General features: G+C 42.4%; 1 long non-coding RNA gene across 3 annotated transcripts; it reads left to right on the forward strand.

The window, feature by feature from the left end:
• The first annotated feature begins 311 nt into the window (after positions 1-311).
• On the forward strand, positions 312-26,359 carry LOC125616732. 3 transcript variants are annotated; one of them, XR_007347467.1, is made up of 5 exons: positions 312-638; positions 20,641-20,725; positions 22,949-23,335; positions 23,947-23,995; positions 25,328-26,359. It is a non-coding gene; the product is annotated as an uncharacterized LOC125616732 (long non-coding RNA). The 3 variants fall into 3 exon arrangements; XR_007347465.1 differs by lacking the exon at positions 25,328-26,359 and adding an exon at positions 24,143-24,343 and having other exon boundaries at positions 315-638; XR_007347466.1 differs by lacking the exon at positions 23,947-23,995 and having other exon boundaries at positions 315-638.
• Positions 26,360-27,358: the final 999 nt, after the last annotated feature.

Genomic DNA, 27,358 nt, shown 5'->3' on the forward strand with positions numbered 1-27,358 from the left:
GAAAAGACTTCAGTTTCTCAGATTTAGTTGGTTAATCAGCATAGAACATGCCAAAAGATTTTCTCATTGCTGAAATAAGTAGTATTTAAGATAATTTTTTTGGCAGTGGCTAGAAAATTTGTAGAGATACACCTGCCCTTGCAGGAAAGGGGTTAGGTATCCACTGAAGCCAGCCACCTACCACCTTCTGAGGGCTGCTCTCAGCCTGGAACTTCATTTGTCCTGTGTACCCCGCACTTGGTGGAGGAGGCAGGTGCTGATTCTGCTGTTGGAATGTTTTGAACATAATCACCTCCAAAGCTGAAGCACAAATGGCCCTCCTGTTTCTCCTGGCTCCTCCCCACTGGCCTTTGATGACTTCTGTTCTTCCTACTTGGAATTTGTCCTGACTTCACCTCAGTCAAGGCATTGTTTACCACTGGCCGACAGCCTTACAGATAAAGTGGACTGGAATTCCATTCCTGTGGAGTAATAGGGAATTAAAGTGAATAAACAGAATTGCATGAAACAGTATTGGATGAACACTACACTGGTCACCGTCAAAGAGAGAATTTGTGAATCAGAAGATGATTCTGATGAATTCATTCAGAACACAGCTCAAAGAGATGGAGATAAAAGTCCAGTGGGAAGCATAGAAGGTAGGTTGAAATGTCTAGTCATTTCAGCAAAAGATTTGGTGACTAGGGGAGAACTAATAGGTAAAGAAGAAATGGCTAGAAATTTTTGAGAACTGGAGAAGGTCATGAATCCTGAGATGCTTTTCTTCTGCACATACCGTGTCCAGGAAAGAATAAAAAGCAACAAAACACAAAATAACAACAACATAAATCCTGGTTATTGCATAGTGAAACCAAAGAACACAAAGGCTAAGGAGATTCTTAAACCGAATGTGTTGGGGTTAGGGAGTAGGATAGGGACTTATCTTCAGATACCTGAAGAGTTGTGTCTTGGAAGAAGATTGAGTTAGAGTTCCTCTGAGTACCTTGGAGAGTGACCCGGGACAGCAGTGGAGATCACAGGGAAACAGATTGGCTATACAGAAGAACTCTCTAGTAACAAGGGCTCTCCAGCATGAACAGCCTGCCTTAAAATGAGGAAGTGAGTTCTCTATCATTAAAAGGTTTCCTTCCCGCACAGAATCCCCTGTCCTAAAGGGCTTTGGAAGGAAGATAGGCAGTCTGGGGAGGAACTGGAGGGCTGGGGTCTGGGCTATTTGGGCAACTTAAACACTGTGGGAAATATGCTCTGAAGAATTCAGGAAGGCAGAGAAAAGAATCATATCCAAACGGAAAATGTGATTTTACCTGTGTAGTGATGTGTGTGGGTCTGTCCTCTTGCTTATTGTTTTTGAAACAAATTGTATATCTTTCTTCAGATTCCACTCCACTAGGGTCATCAGTTTTATTCTTCATTGTTTATTTTCTATCTATATCTTTTAGCTGAGCTATTCACTGGTCCTAAAATGCCCAGCCCCATCACCTCTTCCTGAAAAGGATAGACAGCTTAACTTATCAGCAACTTCTACATATGAAAGGTTTCCTGGGAGATGCCTATTTCTGAGCCCTCATCCCTTAACTCCTTGACATAGAAGACAAAGAGAATAACTCACCTAAAATCATGACAGCTCAGATCAGTAGATGTTTTTGGGTTTTACAAGGCTCTTTCTTGTCCACTAACCTTGTTTAATTTTCACAACAAAAGTAAAACAGATTCATTTATCTCCCGAAATCAAGGATCGGGGAGGTTATACAACTTGTCCAAGGACAAAAAACAAAAGTCAGCAACAAATCACCCTAGGCTGCAAATCAGGAGATGGTTCCAATGTTCCAAGTTGTCCCTTGGAAGGAGATTTTTATCTACTAGGCATTATGCCTTATCTGCCTGGACCCCTGTGCTGTACTGAGTGGGCGCTGTATGTCTATAGCACAGCTGGGATGATACTCAGGGGGATATTTCTACAGAACCATGGCTAAGGACAGTCATACTAACAGGCATTCTGTAAATGTTACTGTTGAATTAGAATTCCAGTTCAGACTTCCATGGGCTCAGTAGACCACCAATGTGCTCGTGGAGGAGAGCAATCGGTATCTTGCTCTCCCGGTTGCTCTCTTGGCTCAAGTGGCTCTGCCTTCCTTGTTTTTTAACACACCAAGCCCTGTCTTGCCTCGAGCCTGAAACTCCTCTACTTTCTCACTCCTTCAGGGCTCCCTCAAACAATGTCTTGGGTCAACCTGTCTCCAATCCCCACCCATCCCAGTACTCTACTGCCCCTCTCTATTTTATTCCCTCCTCTGGCATTTAGGATATGAGATATTTTCCCTGATTTATGGGTTGTCTGCCTCCCTGACCAGCATATAAGATATTTGAGGACAAGGGTTTTTATGTTTTTGTTTCCTACAGACTCCCCAGCACCTCAAATAGTGCCACCTTGTATTAATGCTTAAGATATATTCAATGCATGAGGGAATGCACCCATTTATAATGTTTCTGTGGACTTCCAGATGCAAACAACTAACACACAAGTTGACTTTTGCAACACAAGTCAGATCAACTAGGGAAATTCTGGACATGTTTTGAGGGTTAATAATGAAATATAGAAGCCATTTTTACTAAATTTCAACTTGGTGTTGCCTAAGATCAAGTAAGCACAGGGGAGGAGGGCATTCAAACTTTGAAATGCAGGAAAGAGACTCACAGAGCCCTCTTAGTTAGCTTGAGGCTCTGTGAGGACAGACTGGGGTTGTTGAAGGCGGGTGTCTGTAACTGAAAAAGAGAAAAACACATCCAGAGAGAGAGAGAGAAAACCAATCTATCAACCGTGGATGCGGAGACTCTACCTGGAGTCTAAGGCTGCACTGGGCACTGTGAACTAGAAAAAGTCTCTCATATGATTCCAAGGAGTTAAAACTTGTGGGGAGGGAGAGGTAATTTTAAGGGAGGTCAGTGAAATGCTAAACAGTTGCAATAGGAGTTACAGAAGGAAGAGCTAGCTCAGCAGTCTGGAGTGTTCCAAGAGGGCTTTTTGGAGAACGAGGTCCTACAGCTGACCTTTAAAGAGGAGAGGGCCCTCTTGCCCCCAGAGGAAGGGAGTGCATATCCCAGTCTGCACCGGCAGCTCCTGTACCTCACACACAGGGACCAGGCACTATAGCACAGAGCCCTGTGCTAGCAAATCTAAAAATACTCACCCTCTCTATTTTTTTTACTTTCCCTCCTCTCCTGGACACTTAACTTTTCTTCTCACCCTCCTTCCTATTTTCTTCCTTCTCTGATTATCCTTTCTGGCAACTGCTGGACTCCTTTGCTCATCCCTCCCTCCAAGGGAATCTGTGATCAGCTGGGGGGCCAAAACCTTGCTGGACTCCCCAACGTTCAGGTACAGGTTGGCAGAGGCTCCAAAGGCCCCCCCCCCTCAGCTCAGTTATTTCAAATGCCAATTAACAGGTGTCAGAAAAACTGGTCCCACTCAGAGACCTGCGTGTGCATAACAACCCAACTGTTTTGGCTCTCCACCCCACGAGCATAAATATCGTGGTGTTTGAGCCCTTGGGGCCTGTGGAGTTTACAAGTATGCTGTCAAGATCTCTCCACTGGGCTGGCGCTTGAAGTGCTGCCAAGAAGCGAGGGGACTCCTGTGCTTTTATGTGTTCCCAAGCGCAGGCCGCCCTGGCTCCAGGAGGAGCCCTCTGGGGACCCAGTGTCGGTGTGAATCTCAAACAGCAAGCTGACATTCCGGTTGGGAGTGTGACAGTGCATGCCTGGGTGATGATGCCAGAGTGGCAGGTGACACGGGTCCACCGCAGAGGGGGAGAGTAACTGGAGTGGCTTCCAGTTACATGTCCTCAGAGCTCTGAAGGATGGAATCAGGGTCGGGGGAACAGTTATAAAATGAAGCTACAAAATCCGGATGTCCCAGTCAAATTGGGACCACTGAGATGGGGCATTCAGAGTGCAGATGATACCCATGTTCCTGAAAAAGGCACTTGACTTGGGCTGATCTGGGGTCAATGACATTGCAAGCCAGAGACACAGACCACGGTCAACCAGTGAAAACACACACAGATGCACACTAACACAGAGCCCATCAGGACACAGAGGGCGAGGAGGCATTCATCCTGTGTGCCCTAGAAGCCTCCAGAAGCAATCTCACTCTCAGGGTACCTCCCTGCCCCCAGGTCTCCCCATGACTGTCCTCCTCTGGGTAAACATCTGAAAACAGAGCGGCTGCCAGGGAGCAGAAAGAAGAGGAGAGGGTGGAATGGGACGGGGTGGGGCATGGCGACAGGAAGAGCTCAAAAGATTCTCAGGTTGGGTGACGACCAAGGTTGGCTTGTCCCAGAGGGCAGTTGGGCCCCAGCCTGGCGGGCGGTGGGGTTGCAAGCGTAAGGCAGGCTCCTGCCAGTTGGGGAAGCATTGTCTGGCCACTACTACCCCCCACCCCCCACCCCCGCTGGCTCTGCAGAGAGTTCAGGTCCAGGAGAATTTGCTGGACCTTTTCTGAGATAGCTTCCACCCCACCAAGAACCACATCAAAGGGCTTGAACGTATTTCCCTTGTCTACCGTCTGCAAAGAAAGCTGGGAAAAATCCACATTAAGCCGCCTGACTGGCCGGGGCAGGGGTGCGCTTCTTTGAGGACCCCCTTGGGGTAAGCCTGGTTATGCTTTTGTGATCATTGTTCTAGAAACACCAAATGGAAAGGCAGACCGCCTTCCTGAGTTCCCTAGTTCTTTTTCCCATTTTTCATAGAAGCCCAGAATATTCTAGATTTTGTATTTCTGGGGTCAGAAGCCCAAGGAGAGGCACTGAAATATACAAAATCACATACTTTTTTTTGGTGGTTCCTAATATTATTCCAGCTGTGTTATTTCTTATTTTCTCAGTCGTATTCATATCATGTTAATTTATGGAGATAATAATTTGCCATAAGCAAATGTGTCCTTGGGAATATCCCCCAACCACCACTACCCCAGTTAGCTTATGAACTCTTTAGCAGCAGAGGGGATGGCCTCTGTCACTTTGCTGCCTGGTCTGATATAACCTTGCGGGTCTCTGCACAGGGCCTACTCGTGCTTCTGCCCCGCTTTGAGGGGCAAATAGAGTCCACACAGATTTGAGCCGTCCTGAGAAATGCCAGGGGAGCCTAACACCAATCCCAAAGAAGACGCAGAATCCTGCCCCTCCACTGTCAGAATTTGGAAGAAATTTCTACCCTTTAAGCGAAAGTCAGATGCTGCAAAGGTGAAATAGGAAGCTTTCAAAAGGATGAAGTCAGTTCTCTTAGAAGGAAATCTTGTTGGATGGAAACAAAAAACAAATGATGTTACCTCAATCAAAAGTCATTTATTTCTCTGCTGCATGATGATGGCCTGAGGCGCTGAGCTGTCAGTTCTGAAGGCCGTGTAGGTTTTAGAAGGTGGTTGTTGGGGTCCTTTTTACTGGACAGTGCATGGCCTCAAGATGGCCAGAGAGGAATTTCAGAGCCTCAAATCGTCTCTCTGTTTTGGGAGGACGCTCTGGGCAGACATTTCGCTGATCATAATCACTTTTATATGTAACTGGACCTTAATTCATTTGGTAGTTCGAGCTACGGAAGGGCGGCACAGATTAGAGAGCTATGTCTGTAACTGACGAAATCTGCGCCTGGTGTGCGTTTGTGGGGAAATTAAAAATAAAATAAAGCTCATCTGAAAAATGTGCGGACTCGAATTAGCTGTCTCCTGACCAGTCACGCATGGAACTTGTTGGAGATGACCAGGACAGAAAAGTGAGACCAGGGCAGCTCATCAGGCTGCGCCGCCCGCCAGGCTGGAGAGCCTGTCATAATTTATAATGGATTATCTTAGGAAATAGATGAGGACAGCTTGTGTTCAGGAGCCAGGAAAAACTAGTTAAAAAAAAATCCCAGAAAACAAGTCTTAAAAATGAGCTATCCTCTTATGCTCTGCAAAGATGCCTTTTGATTTGAATTAACTCATCAAATCCTCTGCTGTGAATGTGACTGACGTTTGATGGGAACTAACATCACCAGGTAGACTAAATGGACCCCCTTACTAATACTGGTGTTGGGGTCCATGTTTGCACCCCTTGCCCTGAGGTGCCTATCCAGATGCATTGGAATTTTTGTATTTTATATTCTGAGTTTCAAAGATGGGCTCTCTCTCTCTCACACACACACACACCCACACACACACACACACACACAAAGGTATTTTCCTGCTGTGATTGCTCTTTTTTGTGCTGCCCTTGATGCCCACTTTGTTTTTCTCAACTCTGATTGCGCTGGACCAACTACTTTTGCTTACATCAATTCTGCTGTTCACTTTCACAGAGTCCCTTTGAGGTCCTGTCATTCTGCTGATTGTACCAATGAGGTCATTGCCAAGGAGAGATTACAGGGCTGGCCAAGGTCTGTCATCTAGCAAGTGGCCTGGCTGGACTTTGAACCCAAATCTCTGTGGCTTCAAGCCTGGGCCTGTCGACCCAGTCCAGGTTTAATCAGCACCCAACTGTAGCTGGGCAGGGTCTGCTACAGCAGAAGAGTTCTGATGTGACGGTGGGCTAAATCTCCATCCCTAGCTTATCTAACCTCCATCTTAAATTTAAGCTTCTTTCCCTGAAACCATTATGAAAGGGAAAAAAAATGCACTTCAAACTTTCAAAGGTAATTGCAATTAAATAACTTGGTTTCCATTGTCAGCCTGGTTTCTCTGCCTTAGTGGAAAGTCTAATGGGATGTTTTACAAGGCTGACAAAGACAGATAATAAAAGTCGAACTTGTGCACAAAGCTTCCTTGAAAGCTTGGTAATTAACGGCTTTGCATTGTTCTTTAATAACAGCCACCTTCTTAATGCATCGGAATAAAGGCACAAACTCTGAAATATATTTGCATTTCAGCCACCCAGCTTGTGAACACAGGCTCCAGTTTTTCATTCAGAGGAACTGCACTTCAACCTTTGCATAAAGAAAGACCAAAGGTAGCTCTTTCTGCCCAAATGCTGGCAATATCTAAATGTTTCATACATGGGAGAGTAGATATTAACCTTTGCATCTGTTTCAGAGGAGGCTGGGTCTTATGAGGACAGGCTGACAAGAAGCCTGGATGTGAAATAGAGTCACGACCTTCCTGCATGAAATGCCTGTATCCCACCCACAACAGTAGGTCCTAGAGTGGTGTGTGTGTGCGCACATGCGTGCACACTCATGAACATAATCCCATGTGTTCCTTAACAATTCCTATGTAGACTATGAAGTAGAGGAAGTGAGAGACCACGTGCTCTTGAGAAATTTCCAAAACAACGTATTTCCAAAGAAATTTAACTGCTGCCTGGTGCAGGTATTTTGCCACAAAGTGAGAGGAAAAGGTACAAACTTTATTTAACAGCTGCCTACTACGTGCCAGACACCATGCTAGGCACAGTCTCAAATCTTTTTAATCCTTGTCACAACCCTCTGAAGTATTATTCTCTTTTTAGAGATGAGGAAATTGAAGCTTAGAGAGGTTAGGTTACTTGCCAAGCATTACATAACCATTAGACAGCCTAAGATTCAAATCCACATTTATCGGAATCCCAGATTGAACTCTTTGTCCCCTGTTAAAATGTGACTGTCCCTGAGAAAGGTGGCACACGAAATCCTATCAGTCGCTCACACTGTAGTGCAATGGATTTGTCCTATCCTTTCCAAGAAAGTTTTGACTACAAAGCCGAAAGTTCTAGATTCCACAAAGGGGAAGACAGAGTGCAAGAGAGGAGGGTGATGACAAAGACCACATGAAACACTCTCCAATTTCATCCAGCCCTACGTGTCTCCAGCAGCCTGAGAGCAAGAAAAAGGGGCAAGGGAAGATGTAAAGAACAGTCTTCCTCAACTTCTATTCTGAAAGGATGGAGAAGAAAGGAAATGCTGCTCTGTTCCAAGGGCGCTCATGTAGAAGAAGGGAGGAAGGGCGTTATTTTAATTTAGCCTAGCACAATTCTAGAGGCAAGAGCAACTGGCCTGAGTTAGGTTGCAGCACAGGTGCATTGTCTATGGGCAGAGTGAGTCTAGGACTGAGTTATTCTTCCCACCCTTTCCACAGCAGGTCTGCTCGGTCTGAGCTCCTGGCCCCTGGAGTGCAGTGCTGTGGGTAACAGCAGAGCTGTGACTACGTGGCCTTCAGCATGCTACTTACCCTTCCTGATTCTTCCCTTGTGAAGTAAAAATCATCATGCCTGCTTCCTGGGATCACTGTAAGAACAAGATAGGACAGTGTACTAACAGCACTCCTTGAATGGTAACAAGGCTACTGTGTGATTGCCATCAGGGTGGGGAATTTGATACAAAAGGGGTCAAGTTGACTATAGTCATGGATAGAGCTTTCAGTGGCCACATGGCATGAACTTATGGATAGTGGGAAGAACTCTCAGCTCCAAAGTATCTTCTTTATCCCAAAGCCTTACTGATATTCTGTACCTGGGATATATTCCTTTGACAACCACTCCAAACATCCTCTTATTAATTCCTTTGATGGTAACACAATAAATTGGTATGGTTGCCTATTGGGATGGGGGGTTACACGTTAAAACAACACTAATGCTCAGGCCTCACCCCAGATGCCCCCGAAATTAGGATCATGAGGAAGAACCTAAGCATTAAAGATAAACTTTTTTTTCTTATTTTTCCCCCTGGTACAATTATTCACCTTGATTTTATTTATTTTATTTGTTCTTTATAGTGATACATGACAGTAGAATATATTTTGACATATCATATATACCTGGAGTATAACTTGCCATTCTTGTGGTTGTACATGATATGGAGTTACACTGGTCGTATACTCATATATGAACATAGGAAAGTTATGTCTGATTCATTCTACTGTTAAGGATGAACTTTTCAAGTATTCCTGTTGTGTAGCCGGCATTAAACTGTTGTGTCCCACTAAAACATAAGCCCCAGCAGGTCAAGAACTACTGCATGCTGTCCCCAAGCTGACCACTGCTTTTGGCACACACAAAAATATTTAACCTACAAATTTGTTGTTGCTTTTGTTGTTGGGAAAAAAAAAATAAAGGTATTGGTGATTTTAAACTCTTCAATGAGAGCCAGAGATAAGGTAGGGACAAGAGGCTGAAAGGTATAAAGTGGGGGGGGGGAGCTCTAGAGTATTACAGACAAACAATTCACACTTCTTAGAAAATCCAGCTGCTGGTGGCTCTAATGCCATTTCTAACAGGAAAGGACAGAGCTGTCAGAAGGATGGGCAGAGCCTACACTAGGACTGAGAACATTCTTCTTCAAGTTTCTAGAAGAAACAGAATACAAAGAAAAGTTTCAATTCAATGATTTAAAAAATCTTTCTGGCAGTTGGAGGGGAGGGAAAGCACATGCTGTGAGATTGGGTGAAGCTCTAGCTTCACATCTCACACCTGTCATTAATTACCTGTATGGCCTCATGGAAGAAGGCAGAATGTCTTTTCCTGTATTTCGTTTAAGGCATCTCAGTTTCCACATGTATAAAAGCAAGAATATTATTATCCCCCTCCCAGGGGAGGTAACGAATACTGGGTGAATCTGCAAGCACATAGTAGGTGATCGGTGCTTATTATTATCTCCCCTGCCCTCTCCTTTCTTTCCTCCTTTCCCTCCTGGCAAACAAGGCCATCCGCTCCTCTAGACATCAAAGCCTTTTCAACAATGAGGTATCAAATGTGATTTCTGTATTTGGAATGCAAATGTTTATGGGAATACTATAATGAGGTGAGGTGAGTGCGCAAATCCTCAAAGTAGCAAGGAAGAAATGGCCTACACGAGAGGCCCACCATAGATCAGCTCCCAGAGGGGTGGCCAGACCCCAAAATCAGCTGAGTGGAAGTTGTGCTGGCCTTAGAAAACACATGAGGAGATTTCCTTCTCTTGCTGAGATCTCAAAGAATGTAAATAACATTGGAATTGTCTCCTTTTTTATAGGCTTGTTAGAAATCCACTGTGACACCATTTAGTCCTAAAAACATTTTAGTAGAGAATTTTAATCACTTCCTTAATGTCCTCATACTAAACCTTCTCTACAAATGTTGGATCTGATCCTGGGTTATTTTGGATACTTTACATCCTTCTAGAATTGTATTCCAATTTAACTATGGGCTTTTAAGCTATGCCTCTTTGCGTTATCATAGTGCTTAAGTGGCTGCTGTATGTTTTAAGGTACATATAATAAATATTTCACAGTCGTCATGGAGTTAATACTGTATGTTGCAACTATCTAAGTGAGTTTTCCCCCACTCTGTACTTTATACTATAGTCATTGTATCTATTGCATCTATATGTTCGTTCTAAAGGACACAGTACAAAATTTGTAATGCTTGCTTTAAATAGTTATGTCTGTTACAGAAATTAGGACCAAAAATATATTTTCCAAGATATTTACAATTTCTTATGTTTCTCATTAATTCCTGAAGACCCAAGTTCACTTCCTGTATAATTTCCTTTCAGCCTAACAAACTAGTTTGTTCCTGAAGAACAGATCTGCTGTGACAAATTACCTTAGTTTACTTCTAGTCTCAAGACATTTGGGGGGGCTGGGGTTGTGGCTCAGTGGTAGAGCACTTGCCTAGCACGCATGAGGCACTGGGTTCAATTCTCAGCACCACATACAAATAAATAAAATAAAGGTCCATCAACAACTAAAAAATATTTTTTTAAAAAAACCTCTTTAAAAAAATTTAAAAAACATTCTTGTTTTACCTTCATTCTCAAAGTATACTCTCCCTGCAAACAGAGTTTTGGCTTGATAAGTTACCATTCTTTTGTCTTCTTATCTCCATAATCTCTGGAGAAAGGACAGAAATCATCTGAAAAATTATCCCTCTGTATGCAATGTGTCATTTTACCGGGAATAGTGTTGAGATTTTCTCTTCACCTTTAGTTTTCAGACATTCAGTGTGCCTAGGCACAGTTTTCTTTGTATTTAGCCTACATGAAGTTAATTGAGTTTAAGACAGACTTTTTCACTTTTGGTAAGTTTGGAAACACTTCAGACACTGTTTCTTCTATTTTTTTTTTTTTTTGAGATGCCCATTCTCTCACTGCTCCCTTTGTGAAACTCCAAATCCACACAAACCATTTGATAATTGCCAAATAAGTTCTTGAGAATCATTTTTATTTTTGATTATTTTTCTTTTAATTCTTCAGATTGTATGAATCCTATTGCTGTATCTTTTAAACTTACTGGTTTTCTTCTCTGTCATTACCATTTGACTCTGAATCTCATTCATTAAGTTGTTTTTTCAAATTTTTAAATTTTCCATTTTTAAGTTGTTTTTAGTTCTTTTCTGGGATGTCCTATCTTTTCATTAATTTTGAATATATTTTCCTTTACATCACTGAACACATTTATGGTCACCACTTTAAATCTTTGTCTGCTAATTCTAATATCTGAGAATATTAGGATCCCTCTTTCTCTCAAGAATGGGTCATATTTTCTTGTCTCTTTTTATGTTCAGTAATTTTGTGTGTCTTGAACACTGTAATGATAAGTTGTAGACATTTTGCATTTTGTTATATACCCCCAATGACTGCAAGTGTTTTTATTTTAGCAGGCCTTTAATTTGGTTGGATTCCAATGAAAGACTCTATCTCTTGGATTGGATCTCAAATCTCAGTTCCAGTCTTTCCCTTAGTTGAGACTCCCAGAATCTGCTCTATGTATGTATAGTTTAGGGTTCAGCCAGAGGTTTGAGCAGAGTTTATATACAGAATTTGGAGCCCTTCCTTCTGGCTTTCTCCAAAGATCTCCTTAATTTTTGTGGCTATGGCTATTCTGAATTCTCTGGTTCAGTAAGCCAATATACTTGAGGGTTTCTTTCATAGTTTTTGAAACCCTCTATGATATAGATATATGAATCCTGTTCTGGGATTGAGATGGGAGGAAGGGAGCTTGCCCCGTGCTGTTCCTTTCTTCTAAGGGTCAATTCAGAATCTGCCTCCAGAATCTGCCTTTCCAGGGCCTTCAAGGAATTGTATTTTTGTCTATAATTCATGATTGGTCTAATAATATCTCACTTGTCCTTATTATAAACAAAACCAGTGTTTTATTTACTTTGAGTTTTCAACTTTATTACCAAGGGCAGTTACCTTATAATGACTTTAATTTTGTTGACACTGTATACGTCTCTATTCTCATCCTTAACCATTTCCCCCACTCTCTTTTATTAATTTATTTTTTTTATGGTGCTGGAGATCAAACCCAGTGTCAGAGGCAAGCACTCTACCACTGTGCTGCTGTCCAACCCCTCATTCCTAATCTTTTGGCATCATCTTTTAAATTCAACCAGACTTGCAAAGAATTTTATTTTTCTTTATCTTTTTTTTTTCATTTTTCCATCTTGCAGACATTTTCAAAGAACCCGTTCTAGAATTCATTTATGCTTTTCTTCTCTAATTGTTTCTTTTTATTTTAACTTGCAAGGAATTTTTCTATTTTGTAAATATTCTCAAGTAACTGCTTTTAGAATGCATCTATTATTTTTTTTCTATCCATTTCCTTTTATTTTAGCATACATATTTGTAATTCTGGAAGGAAAATTTAAGACATAGTTGTGCATTAGCGTTTGAACTGGAACAATGAGATATATACCAACATTTTCATCTTAAATCATCAATGAATGAGGAGAGAGAGGCATGCTTAGGAATACAGAGTGGCAGCAGGGGAAGAAGAACCCTCCTACCCACTCCCAAAATCTGCTGCTCATGGGCCACTTTATCTGTGTCTTAGAAAAATTTCCATGTTTGGGCTATTTTATTGCTTTGAGGTTTACACACATCCTGTTTTCTTAGGCCTACTTGAAGGACGTTCTTGAAGCATTGATGACAAGCAACTATTTATGACATCAAAGGGTAATAAGAACATAATCGATGACACTGGGAGAATGGAAATGTTTCTCCAAGATGATGAAGCTGAAGCTGAAGCATTCCCAAATGTTAACATGTCCAAGGAATTGTCATCAAAATGACCCATGGGGCCAAGGCCTCTCCCTGTTTTACCCAAGCTGATAAAAGCTGGGTTTTTGTTAGATAACCTGGTTATTGTTAGATGGTAGCGATGAAATGTCACCGTGAAACTTAGCTGTAAGCGTTAGTACTGACCAGATCACCCACCCTGGAAGGGACAACACAGATGGGAGAAGAGACTCCCAGGTGGGTCATTAATATGCCAGCTCCTCCTGATTCCAACAAACATTTGGGCCCCTCCCCAACTCACTTTCTGGGAGATATGCTCCCTCAGCTTTAGCCAAATCAACTTATTCATTGCTTCTGGGACATGGCCATGGGTCCAGGCCACACCAAGAATGTAACATTTAGAAACTCACTATGGTAAACAGCATACGTCCCCACCCCACAAAAAAAGCCTACCAAGAAAGCGCAGAAAAGATGCCAAGACATGCTCTGGAGTGCGAGTGAAACAGCGATCTGCAGGGCACAAGAAAGTCTATTTCATCAAGCAAATGATGGTTGACTCTACAACTTCAGTTATTTGTCTATGTGCTTTGCCTTCAAGATTTGAAGCTCCTTAGAGTAAGGCTCATGTTTTCTTCTATTTTTTTTTCCCACAAAATTTAGCATAGACTATATTGGATGAATATCTCTTGATTAACAAGCTGGGGAATGCAGCTCAGTGGCAGAGTGTTACCTAATGTGTGAGGCCCTGAGTTTAATCCCCAGCACTAGAAAAAAAAAAAATCCCTTGACTGATGAATTAAGAAATAAATACTTTTTGATTCTGGACCAATTTAACTTTTTCATTTTTCATAGTTATCTCCAACTTTTCATTATTCCATCTATTCTATTTTTCATACTCATTTCCATCTTCTAACTCATTTTCACCATCTAAGTCATTCCCACAAATGGAACAAACCAGTCTTTCAGTTGCAAACTTCAGAGAGAAGACAGGATGGAGATGACAGCCAGACTGCGTTGTCTGAGATCAAATATAAAAGATGATTATTGGGACATTTAGAAACCCACTATGGTAAACAGAATACCTCCCCACCCCACAAAAAAGTGCACAAAAAAGAACCTGAGAATGTTATCTTTCATGGCGAAGGGGACTTAACAGGTGTCATTAAGCTGAAGACCTTGAGAAGGGGAAGTTATCCTGGCCAGATGTGATCACAAGGGTCCTCTTAGTGTACAAGAGAGAAAGAAGAGATCGTGATGGAGTGATGCAGTGTAAGAACAACCTGGCTGGCCACTGCAGACTTGAGATGTCAAAGGGGACCATGAGCCCAGAAATACAGGAGAATACCAAAACTAAGAGGGCAAGGAAACAGATCCTCCACCAGCACTCCTGAGAAGGAACAAAGCTGCCAACAACATGATCTGCAACCACTAAATCAAGATTTCTGACCTCTATAACTTTAGGATAACAAATTTGTTCTGTTTTAAGCCACTAAATTTGTGATAATTTTTAACAGCCACTATAGGAGATGAATACACCCATCTAGATGGTAATATGTCCCCCCCCAACACTTTTCTGAATATACTGCACTGTCAACTCTTCTTGAGAGGGAAGTTCCATAAGCCAAAGGAACCTCTGAATATACCCCTAAGTTTTCAGAACTACATTATGTTCCTCCTTGACCTTTATGTTAGCACTTATCTGTAGACACAAAATCACCAGTAGGTGCAATATCTAACACAGGATGTATCAACACAAGAGTGGCTAAGTTAAAGGTTAAACTTTTCTGAATAAGCTGTTTTTCCCTCTATTTTGTACTTTTCTCAACTTTCATACTTTAGTGACTGTGTTTCTTTGGACTCTTTGTATTACTGAATAAACATGTTTGCTAATAGCTTCGTGATGGAAACTTGCCCTAAAATTATGAAATGCTAGTTGATAGATGATAGATAGATAGATAGATGATAGATTAATAGACTAATAAAGGTGAGTCTGCCTAGCAGGCGGGTTGAATCAGCTGGCTCACCACCATTTCTGCAGCCAGCAGCAGCCCTTGGCCTTTGCAATATCTCTACTTCCCACTCCTCAAGGAGAACCCATCATGGATAGCATAGTCTGGCATGTTCTCCCAGAACTTCTACTCAAACATAGTCAAAATAGCTGGGAGAGTGAATTCCAGAACTCTGGACCTGCTGCCAAGAATCTCTGAAGTACAAAATAAATAACTAAGTATTGTTGGCAGAAATGCACATGTAATTGTAGCTGCCATAATGGAAAACTACCTAGAAAAAATAAAACTCCCCAAGGAAACTTGGTCTCATCTATCACATTAGGATTTCATAAACCAACTCAGGCAACACGAATAATGATATTCGGAGTCATTTGGAAAATGAAGAACAGAGGGCATTTTTGGGCACAGGTTGCTGCCAATTCAGGGAATGCCAGGGACCACAAACAGTGGTTGGGAACGCAGTCCCCATGGATGACAAAACCTGGCAGTGCTTGGGAGAAGCCTTGGGCCAAAGGCTGGGCCTGGTCAAAACAGCTGTTGGACTTCACCCCAACCTCTGCACCCACCACAAACTCCCTAGAGGACCTGATATCTTTACAGTGTCTCTTTGATGTCCAAGACAATTCATGAAGTGACTTGTGTGAGCTTGAAGTTCTCTATGTTACTTGTTCTGAAATATTTCATCTTTTCTTCACCATTGAAAATAGCAAAATGTACAAATGCTGATGGATTTGCTAAGTTCTTTTAAATAATAGATACATGACTCTCATTGCCACTGCCACAGTATCTTATCACCTTCCTCCATGCAGTTTCACTCCCCATCAAAACTGAAACAATTTTCTTAATAACAGCTCTAGAGGAGGGTCACTTCCTCCTTCCAATACCCTTGAAGGATCCTCTGAATCTGTAATATGTGACAAACTCCTTATCCTGGCATCATGTGCCTCTGGGAGTTGTCCCTTGTCTTATCAACCATAGAGTGCCATCATTTTGCTCCAGGTAAAGGCCCACTCTAATACCACTGTTTCCACTATTCTCCTTTCTTTCTCAATCAGAATTTATAGTTCCTACCTCTGGACTCCAGTAGCCAACCAGATATCTATAGCATCACTTTCTAGTATGGATTTGGTGCTTATAGCTCCCTCTCATTAATAGACTGTCAATATAAAGGGCCACTTGTGTTGAATTCATGCATCTTCCACAACACCTAGCACAGCGCTTTGCTCTTGGGCTTAATTAAAAAAAGAGTTGCCAAAATGTTTACTTACTGTGTTATATCATTCTAAAATTATACATGCTCTTGGATAGATACTTTTATTCTGGATAAAACAAGCCAAAGGAACAAGGTTGAACTTTTCTAGAGATTCATAAGTGGAAAAATTTGAGGAAGGTAAGAATGTTCATCCATTGATCATATATTAATGCCCTTTGTATCTTTGATTATAAGCACTGGCCATCTTTATTTTCTTTCTTTTTTTTTAATAGCTCATCCCCCAAACATATCTTGCCACTGCAGAAGACACTGGACTCCTGGAGAGGTAGTGGAAGCAGACACTGTTGGTTCCTTGGTCATTGCTCATTTTTCTTTTTGTTTGGGTCCTCACCCCATCCTTTACATGACTCTGGGAGCAAATCCAAGCTAATCTCAAGTAACTACTATCATTCCATTTTTCTCAGCCGGTTTACATGCTGAGGGGATTCTGAGACGGTTTTCTTGCAGATTAAAAGAAACACAGGAAAGGCAGCTTTTTCTTTGTTTGGACAACCCATAGATGTCCCATGGATCCTATGGAGTCCCGATTGCCTGTCCTGTAGATGTCAACACCATAAAATTGTCAAACCTCATAAATTTAGACTTTCCTAGTTTGGTGTTTTTGATAAGAAAAAGATTAAACTGAATTTCATCTTTGCTTTACAAGAATCTTATAAATAACACATTAGAAGCACTTCTAAAAAGAGAGGTGAGAAGATGATGAATAAGTGGGTGGATCAATGACATCACATTTTTTTCACTCATTCATTTAACTGTGAATTGGTGAGGCTCCTTCAGTTGTGATTTTGTAATAATTCCTTAGTCATCCTTGAGGAATTGAAGAAGATCACAAACTATATCAAAATAACCTTGTTTATTTTAATGTGCTTTCTCCTGGAATGGTGGGGGAGGGCAGTGCTAAACATAATGTATCTTAATGTTATCAAAATATTTGATACATCTTTTAGGGCTACATTCTTTCCAATAGAATTTTTTTTTTTTTTGCACAAAACATTCAGTCCTCACTAATTAACAAGAATAATCATTACTGAGATTGAATTTCTCCTCAATAAGCCAAAAGGCATGACATGTAAATTCACTTACCTTATCATGCAGGTATAGTGCAAGTTACTAGACAATGCGACACTGATTAATTCTTGGGATTAGAAGGCTGTCATGGAGGTAGAGATTCAGCTGATCAGTTTCCGATGAATCATCTGATTTGGTTCATATGTCACAGTCGTTCACTTCCTCTTCCCAGAAATGCTCTTGGTATTCATTTTGGAAAATTATAAAGCACTTGAACTCTGGAGAGTCTGCACATCGTTAGTGACAACAGATGCACAATACAGTAATCATCACATGAGTGCACTCCTGAAAAAAATATCAAGCTTAGAGAGGGAGAGCGTCACGGTGATGGGGTTCATTCCTCAGATATCCTTCCTGTTGAGCAGCCAGTTAGTCTTCAAAAATCTGGGCTTCACCAACTGGCATTGGCTGGTCAGTTGCAATTTCTCCAATCCTGCTTCCCTGACGCAAGCAAACAGACACTACTTTTGTTCCACTTCACCCCCACACCCTAAGAAGTCACAAATGCCTTCTTGATGGGCTGGCTCCTGGAACTGTGCGGCCCCCACAGCTGGTGTCCTTTCTGGCAAGCCGCCTTCTGGTACATTGCTGGGGTGAGCAAGAGGATGTGTGGGTACAGAGCACTGACACAGGGCTGTGATTATGATTGTGCTTTTGGTCATCATCTGCTCCTAATTGCATATTAGGAACACAGATTGTATTGGGGATGCTGAGGATGGAGGGGAGGGCTTGTTATTTTCTCTTCAGGGGACAGTTATCAGAGTTTACCACCTCCTGACTTCTGTTGTTTTCTCCTGGGAACTGGAGGAAGAAAGGACACCGGCTAGAGTCTTCTGTGCTGTGAAATCGGAAGTGACTCCTTTCTGCCTTAGCTGCACCGTCGCCCTTTCACTCTGTCTTTCTTCTACAGACTTTCGCTCAAATTAGCCGATCAATATTGGAAGATCAGTGCTTACCTCAGGGCAGTTTATTCAGATGCTGACTATGAAATGCAGATTTGTTTCAAAAGGAAGGAAAGATGATGGATTATGGATAGAGAAGAAGAGTCAAGCAGGAGAATGATTTAAGAGAAATTTCACAAAGAGTATTTAATGAAGCCTGATCCCACAGGGGAACTCTGGAGCAAGAATCACATCTCTCAGTTTATCTGAAATTGAGGCAGAGGGTCTGGGCTTTCGGTCTCCTTTGTCAGTCATTGGTTAAGGACTGCGCAGAGAGAAATAAACCCTAAGATGCTTCTGGTCTTCAGGTTTTCAGGTAAAGAGGGCACTGACTTTCTTTTGAGAGAGTCTCAAGTATGAACCTAGAAGGGAAATCACACAGAAGCCAGGGCAAGGGCAACCAAAATGGTAACTTGCATCAGAGGAGAGCTAAGCACAGCAGTGTGCACTATACTCCTGGGCAGATGCTGTGTCCTCTGGACAAAGGTTGTTCTGCAACTATCAATGCTTGTCTCAGAAACTTTCATTTTCACCAAGGTCTATGCAGCAATTCATGCAGAGTGCCATGTACCCTCTATGCTGGAAGATGGGTCTGATGGAAATATTTTAAGAAATCTTGAAAACATTAGAAGTATTGCCTTATGGTTTTGCTTCTTTCCCTGCAGCTCTGATCCACCAAAGTCAGTCTTTTCCACATGCTTTAGCTTTAACAGTTCTTTGAATACATCAACACCCCACCTCTGCCCCCCTCTCCTGCTGCAAGATACTGTGAGGTGGTAGCACTGTGCCTTGAACTCCTGTTATATAACAGGGGCCCCAAGTCTGCCCCATATTACTCATTTTTGCATACATCTCAATTTCCAAATAGACTGCAAGATCCTTGAAGGCAGGGATTTTGCCTCCCACATCTTCCCGCCTTCCAGCCCTTCCTCCAACATTCAGCAAACTGTCTTACAACCCACCATAGGGGGTTAATGAACACTTAACCGTTGGATGAGTTTGTCAAAGCTGCTTATGATAATTATTGACCAGGTGCCAACCCAAAATATGTTTCACTGACAATAGACTCTGAAAGAGATGTACCCCTTCTTGTTGAATTTTGGTGACTTTCATGTTACTAAATTTTATTAAATGACCAGCCCATTTGAAGGTAGACAGGGATATAGATATAGACACAGAAATGGATATAGATATAAATGTGTATATGTGTGTTCATACACATATACATTCACCAGGCAGGCAGGAGGTGGTGCCGAGGGAAGAACACTGGAACAAAAGTCTAATGTTCTTATCAGGACTGCTCCTGCCTCCATGAGGCCATCAGCAGGCATCTCATACCTTTGTGCTCCAGCTGAAGGAGCTACACCAGATGGTCTTTAAAGTCCCTTCAACTCCAAAAGCTCTATCAGCTGTGTTCTCATTCTTCATGGAGGCCACACAGAAGCACTGCTCCCACCCTTGGTTCCTCACTGTGTTCAGTCAGCGTGAATCCCACTCATGTTATCCCACATGTCCAACCTTGAAGTTGACTTAGGCCCCACCCAGGGAGAGAAAATATGCGGAAAGATTACTTTTTGTTTAAAAGTCCTTCAATATTTACTTTTTAACATAGGTGGATTTTTACAACTTCTTAGTCAATCAAGGGGAAAACTATGAAGGCCATTTGGCTTTCAAGCAGACCCTACCTCAAATGCCTCACTACGGGTTTCTTTTCTTCCATGTACATTCTGGGCATTCAACTTGCCTTCATTTTCAGGGAGAAGAACACTGAACTCTGATCCAGCATTCTTGGTTTCCAGTTTCAGTTCAGTTTCAAACTGTGTGACCTTAGAGGAGAAGGCTGATCTGCAAAGCTGTTACTGCCTCTGCCCAAAGAGAATGGTGCACCTGTGGCACTTGCCTCAGATCATTTTTATGAGGACATAAATGCATTTGTCAAAAAAGTACATTAACTATATAATATAAGGTGATGGTTTATTAACTAATCAATAATAATACCATTCACCCGTTTGAAGTTGTTGCTTCTCTCTCAAAGGGAAAAATATGGATTTATTTACCTTTTTTGTAATTTGTTTTGCAAATGTTTTTTTTTTTTCCTTCTAATACACAAGTTTATTTTCTGCATCTTGAAAAAAAAAATCAATCTACCTGTCCATCAAGCAGGTGAATGGCAGTACAGAATTTACTTTTTTATTTCTTTGGTCGTACTGAAAAAACATGGAGATACATTTCTGTGTAATGAGGAAGGGTTAGGATCAGCTTATTTAATAAAGATTAGTGAAAGCCTATCCAAAATGTTTTCCCTCCAGGGCACAAAAATCTCCTTCAAGTAGCTAAATTAAAAGACTCATCAAATGCCCACAGAGTAACTGAACATAATTTTTAAATCAACCCTTACTCTAAATGTCAGGAAAAGAAAGAAGACTTGAGGAAGATTTGGCATTTCTGACACTTGGAAAATCAAGTCCACAAATAAACAGCTGCTGTCAAAGAAGGTGAGTGAGATGTTTACAAGGTAACTCCACCTGCTTCTGCTCTCCGTTTGCCCACTCACTCTTTCAACATTCACTGAACACCTAACTGTGCAGAGTGCTGTACGAGGTGCTGAGCAGGAACCCCGGCTCTTGCTGCATGTTCATATCATTTGTGGACTGAGATATTAGTGATGTCAAGAGCAGTGAAACATATTGAAACAAGACAACACTTGCAAAGACAATCTTTAATATTAAGCAACACTTCCTATTTGCCCATCCACTAACCCTTAAGACATTCTTCTCATTGCCCCCATGAGCACAGCTTTGCCTATAATAGTGCATAAAGGGCATCTTTGTTCTCCTCCGAGTGAACTCAGCACAAGCCCAGGGAACAGTGAAACACCCGGGTGGAAATGAGGTGTCTCTGTGACAGCAGACTCATTCTTTGGCCCCCATTTATCCAGATCAACATGACTGAGTCAGCAGTGGATGAAACCGATGATTGTTTTATTCTGCGTTCCCCAGTCACTCCCTGAGTCAGTGGGTAAACTGGGACTAGAACCCAGCCTTGTCCTACCCCGGCTGAGCAGTTCTACTATATTTATCCAGGGTCTCATGATTCTTAGTGCTTTTGCTCTGCCCTCTAATTTGCACTGTGCCTGCTATAATATCAAAACGGGAAGTTGCTAGCTAAAATGGTCATTATCCGGGAAATCTATTTAAACATGTTTATAAGGTCAGATAAAGTGGGTGGTAGATAAGCTAGACAGAAAACAACAAAAGCTTTGGCTTAGCCTAGCCAGTGAGCAAAAGCTAAAGACTGAAGTGTTTCAGTGTTGAACTAGCACATGGTAGGAAAGGACAGCCTAACCAAAATCATGTCAAAATGCAGAGGTGAACAGGCAAAATATTAAACAAACAATTTCTATTTCAGAAGCTGGACAATGGACTTGACTCATTCTAGCCTAATGGATTAGCAGCCTGTCCCTAAAGCCCCCTATCCAGAGTGTAAAAATACTCTTTATACACATCATACATTCTAATGAGAGGAAGAAGTTGGGATCATCAAGAAAAGAGCCCAGCATGGACCAAAAATGACCTTTGATGGAATTAACAGTATAATAGCATTATCAAACCAGAGAGAAATAAGGAAATTCAGAGAAAACACAACATCTCTCAGAGTCCAAGCTGGGATTCTCAAATGTTCAAGACTGAAGAGCAGCACTCAGTTCCCAAAACCCACAGCTCAGAGTTTTGAGTCAACTGCCTCCTTACCTGATTCCCAGGGGTTATTAAACATCAAAGAGGAGGGAGGAAGAAGAGGGGAGAGAAACTATTCCCTCATTCCTGTTTTATAAGAAGCAGGGCTATGAGTTGTAGTGGCTTCGGGTGGCAGACAGGAGCAGAGCCTCTGAGAAGGCCTCCTGTGTCCCCTGTTTGAGCTCTGATGCATGAAGATTGAGCCTGAACTAGATTCTTTGCTACTAAAAGAAATCCAGGATGGTTACTGTAAGAAAATCTGACACACATGGGCAGGGAGTAATTAAATCAGAAAAATTCGCATTTTTTTATTATGAATGAAATAAATGTAATGACTTGCTTTGCTTACACAATCCACTTAGAAATCGTCTTTCCTTCTGGAGCCTGATTTCATATGGTTTGGGCTACGACTGCATAGCATGAGCCCTTCTATCCCTTCCAGTTGACCACAAAATTAAACTCTTTTTTCTCCCTTTCTTTTTGGTCCTGACTCTTCTCATTTCTAATGAGAAAGTCATTGCTATATGCAAAGAAAGGAGAGAGAAAGGGCAGAGTATTAAAACATGAGTTGCAAGACTGGAGAAAGTAGAAAGAAAGGGAGAGATCAGAGAGGGGCTTGGGAATGAGAGTTGAAAGCAGCTTTGATATATTAAAGCAAAGGGTCTTCCTAGAACTGTGCTGATTAGTGCAGCCACTAGCCACACATGGCATTGGACACTTGGAATGTGGCTAGCCTGAACCACAATCAGCTGTAAGTACAAATTACCCAGCAGATATTGAAGATTTTGTACTAAAAAAAAAAAAAAATTGCAAAGTAACTCCTTAATACTTTTATTTGATTACATGTTGACACAATACTATTTTGGCCTCATAGGGTTAAATAAACTGTTATTCAAATTCATTCCACCTGTATCTTTTTACTTTTTACAGGAAAAATTAAACTCCCCCGTGGGGCTCGTGTTCTTTTTCTGTTTCTATGCACAGCACTCCTCTCCGTCACCCCGAGAAATAGTGGGATTGCCTTCTGTTCCCACCACTGTGTTGGCCACTCACCACCACCCTCCCAGCCCCAGGGTCAAGGCCTGCTGTCATCGTCCACCTTGCCTCAGCCGAGGTTTCTGCATGGAGGCAGCCTCTGGTCCGGGGACCCAGGGGTCATGAAGGGACCATGAGGAAGGGCAGTGCCCTATCCCTGCCTTGGGATTTCTGACTGAGAGGGCGCCCAGGTTCCTCAGCCAGTCTTCACTCCTGTCCCTCTCCACAGCCGCCCCGGGGGCTCCTAGAACCATGGGCATCTTCTCTTCCCCGCGTTGCAGCCTTCTCCTCTCCAGCCACCTTGTCAAGAATCGGCCTTTTCATTCTGTTTTAATAGTAAGTACATTCAGCATAATTCTGGGTACACTAAAAAATCTCTTTCGACTCAGAGAACACGCTGGGGCTTGGTCTGGAGTGTGTTCAGGGAACTATGAGCCTTTGGTGATTTGGGAGCAAATATCAGAATGGAATCTGATTCTAGATGGAAGTTTCTAGCTGTAGAGAAAATGAAGAGAGAGGGGACTGAGTGAGTGGAGCAGGTACCACCCAAAGACTTTGGAAGGAGGCAAGCAAATCCCAATGAATTACTAAGAATCATTCAGTGTGTCCCAGCTGTGTGAAGTCAGTGTGTGCCGCAGAGTTGGGGACTCCCGGGGGGGTGCTTACCTATTTTCAGAGCCATAGTAGATCCCAGATATCTGGGATGCGAACGTGCATCATGTGGAAAAGGTTGCTGTGGTTTTAGACGGATGGCTGCCTGCTGGGTTGTCCAGGTGCCCTTCTCAGGCCACTGACCTGGAAACTACATTTTTGTAAGAATCCAAAGAACAGCATTGTGTTTTCTCACTTAAAATGTGTTCCCTGATGCCCAGAAGCAAATCAGAAATGCAGCTGAGTCTGTCTACCCATTCATTATCTCTTTCTTACCAAACTCAAACTCATTCCAGGAAGCAATGTGCCCAGCTGAAAGACGGCATTTCTCAGCCTCTTTTGCAGGTAGGTGTGGCTTGTGAGATATCAGTGACATTTTTTCAAATGACACTTCAAGGAAAAATTCTCAAAGAAGGACAGATAACTATTACATGCCTTTTTTGGTCTTTCCCCCTTCTTTCTTCTTCTTCCTACATTGTGTTTAAAACCCAGAAGTCACAGCTGGAGTGCCAGCCGCCATCTTGGCCCATGTGGGTAATCTAGCAGGTGGAAGGCAGCCCCAAGAGGATCAAGAAGAAGGGCAGAAGGAGCCGTGAAGACTGAGGATCTTATGTGTATCCACAATAGCCCCCAATCACCTACCTCCTACTTCTTTTCCAAAAGAGAAGAATAAACCCCTATCTTAAGCCCTAAGCCACTGTCATTTGTGGGTTTTGTTTTAAGCTATACAGCCTAATTCTAAATGATTTACATAAACCGAATCCTAGGCCCATTTCTCCAGAAATCAATTAACGTCATCAACATTGATCAGTTGAATAAATTTTCTAAATTATTGGTTTGTGGCTGGGCGTGGTGGTGCACACCTTTAATCCTAGGGACTTAGGAAACTGAGGCAGGAGGAGTGTGAGTTCAAAGCCGTCTTAAGTTATCAATTTGCTTAAAATTTTCTTATCCTAATCACTTGTGGAGCTGAGACCAGTTCATATTTTGCTGGAATCCTTTTAAAGTTAACTATATTTTGTGATGTAGTTATTTCTTTCTCTTTTTTTTTTGTATTGAATGAATTTCAAGAGATTTTGTTAATAATAAAGTCATTTTCTACTTTCAAAAAAAGGTGTGCTTGATTTTGTCCACAATGTTTATTAAATCCAAGAAAAATAAAAGTTTGGCATCAGAGGTGGGGAAATCAGAACAGGGAGTAGTTTACCCACATTTCCTTCATGTACCAATACCCAGCACCTCTTTGTGTGCTGACGAGAGATAGATCCACACGCACACACAAGCATCTGCCCCTGTGACATCACACTCGAACTCAGGCAGACTCGATTCCCCCATCTGACACTTCATCCATGACAAAAGGCACTTAAGGGAAAGTCATCCCATTCACATATGAAATACTGAGCTTTGGACGGTGCTCAGAAGTGACCAAATCATGAAATACTTGTAATACTGACAATCAGAAGATGGGCCCTGACAAAGGGGCACACTAAAGAGAAAGAGAAAGATCCTGTTGAAAGTGACAGCTGCATCAAATTTAGTACACCGTTTATTTTTTCTTTAGGAATAGCTTTTTCTAGATATTTCCTTTCTGCTATTTTGAAGGTTCTGTACTGTACTGTGAACTCTCTAGTTTCTTCCTGCAAACAGCAGATTCAGTTGTTCTTTTGTTTTTCCCAGGTTTGTAAAATGGAGAATGACATCCTCCTAGGATTGTGAGGACTAGGACAGTGCTGTCCCAGGCACATACTACAGGGATGCTCAGTAACCGTTGGCTCTGTGTCACAAATGCTCATGAGGATGGCTGGAGACAGGTGAATACATGCTCCTGAACTCATCCAGCTTCTGATTCAGTTCCATTCCCTCCAGAAGCTCCGAGAAACACAGCTCTGCTCTGGATAGGCCCTGCTACTCGATGTGCATGCTCAAGGCAAATGACTCCATCCTCAGGATCAGGCTCTTGCCAACTTACAGCCTCAACTCTTCCATGGCTTCCGCCAAGCCTCCTACCCAAGCCTCCCTCCGGCTTCCCACAAGCTCTCAGCACACACTGCGCCAACCCCTCTCCTGGCACACGCCACGTGGCTTTGTGATTACCCTGTAGGTGTAGCCTCCTCCTTTACTCAGCGTATCATAATTGTCTCCCGATAGTCTTGAGAGATGCATCCCAAGGCTGTCACAAATCCCTAGGTGTTTTAGTACCTTTTTCTCTTTTTACTTCTATTTCCAGGTTCAGTGTTGATCCCCAGTTTTATTCAGGCTGCTTAGGTTCAATCTGCAACTCTGTCACTCACAAACTGTGAGAGTTTGTGCTGTAGTTTGGAGATGGTTTGTTCCACAAAAGAAAGGTGCCTATGCTGGAAACTTGGTCCCCAGGGGGGTGGTGTTGACATGGTAGACCTTTTAAGAGGAGGTCCCCACCCTCACGAATGGATGAATGCTGTCTCATGGAAGTAGCTCAGGTCTGGTAGGAGTGGGTTAGTTCCTAATGGAGCAGGTTGTTATAAAAACAGTGAGCCTGCTACCTCTCTTTTGCTTTCTGTCTCACCATGTGTTCTCGTTCTCCCTTCTGCACATGGCTGGTTCCCTTTCCACTTCTCTGCCATGTGCATGCGGCCAGGGGTACTGTCATTAGGATACTAGAATGATGATGTTTGAACTCTTCCACTACTACAATTGTTAGCTGAATAAACCTGTTTACTTTATAAGTTACCCAATCTCTGGTAGTTTGTTATACCAATGAAAAACAGATTAAAACGCAACAGGCAAGTCTTTAAATTTCTTTGACTCAGACTTCTTATCTATGCATGGGAATTACAACAGTGCCTAGCTCAAAGGATTACTAAGCAGAGTTAATGCATAGAAAGCCATTAGAACCATGCCCAAAACAGAGGAATGGCTGTACATTTAGACATATCCAACAATTATCTGTTGAGTGCTAACTTCATGGCAGGCATTCTGACATGCAGAAGGGACACAGCAGGGAGGGAAAACACTGCTCTTCTTGAGCATGCATTACTCTGGCAGATGTTCACAGCTGTCCTTCAGAGATTCTGACTTCAAAAATGTGGTTGAAACTAGGAATTTGCATTTTTTAACAAAAACCCCGAGTGATTTGATGCAGGTGGCCAATGAAAAAAAAAACCTTAAGAAACACTGCAAAATAATTCATTCCTGCATATGTAGGATTTAAATTCCTGCTTCAGTTCAACCACAAATTATCATACACTGAGAATTTGAGAAGAGCTGAAACTAGGAAAGTTGAGTAATGGGAGTGTCAAGGGACCCAGGACAGAGTCTGCTTGTTGTGCGTCTTTCATGTGATGGTAAGTCCTGTACAGCCAGAGGAGGAGACTCAGAAGAGGCTTGGGGAAACAAGTCTACTATCCTCACAGGTCCTAGAGACAGCAGGCCACGCAGGGCCACGTGCAAAGACAAGAGGATTGTCAGAAGGCAGAGGACAGGAGCCTTCACTGGGGCTTCCCAAGGAAGACGGGTAAGGCAGGGTGAACAATTTTGGCTTGGCTAATTTGAAAAATTCCAGCAGGCTGTGAGGCATAGGGGTGGTCCCTCATTGTCTGGCGCGTGGCTCTGGGATGATTAAAGCAAGTGGATATTGCTTCCTGGTTGCTGGAGCCAGAGAAAAGACCTGGCTCTGGATCGAGTAGTTCACATCTCAGAGGCATGCTCCCTGCCGTGGAGCCCTGTGTT

The sequence above is a fragment of the Marmota marmota genome, unplaced genomic scaffold (genome assembly GCF_001458135.2).
Source record: "Marmota marmota marmota unplaced genomic scaffold, marMar, whole genome shotgun sequence".
Lineage (NCBI taxonomy): Eukaryota > Metazoa > Chordata > Mammalia > Rodentia > Sciuridae > Marmota > Marmota marmota.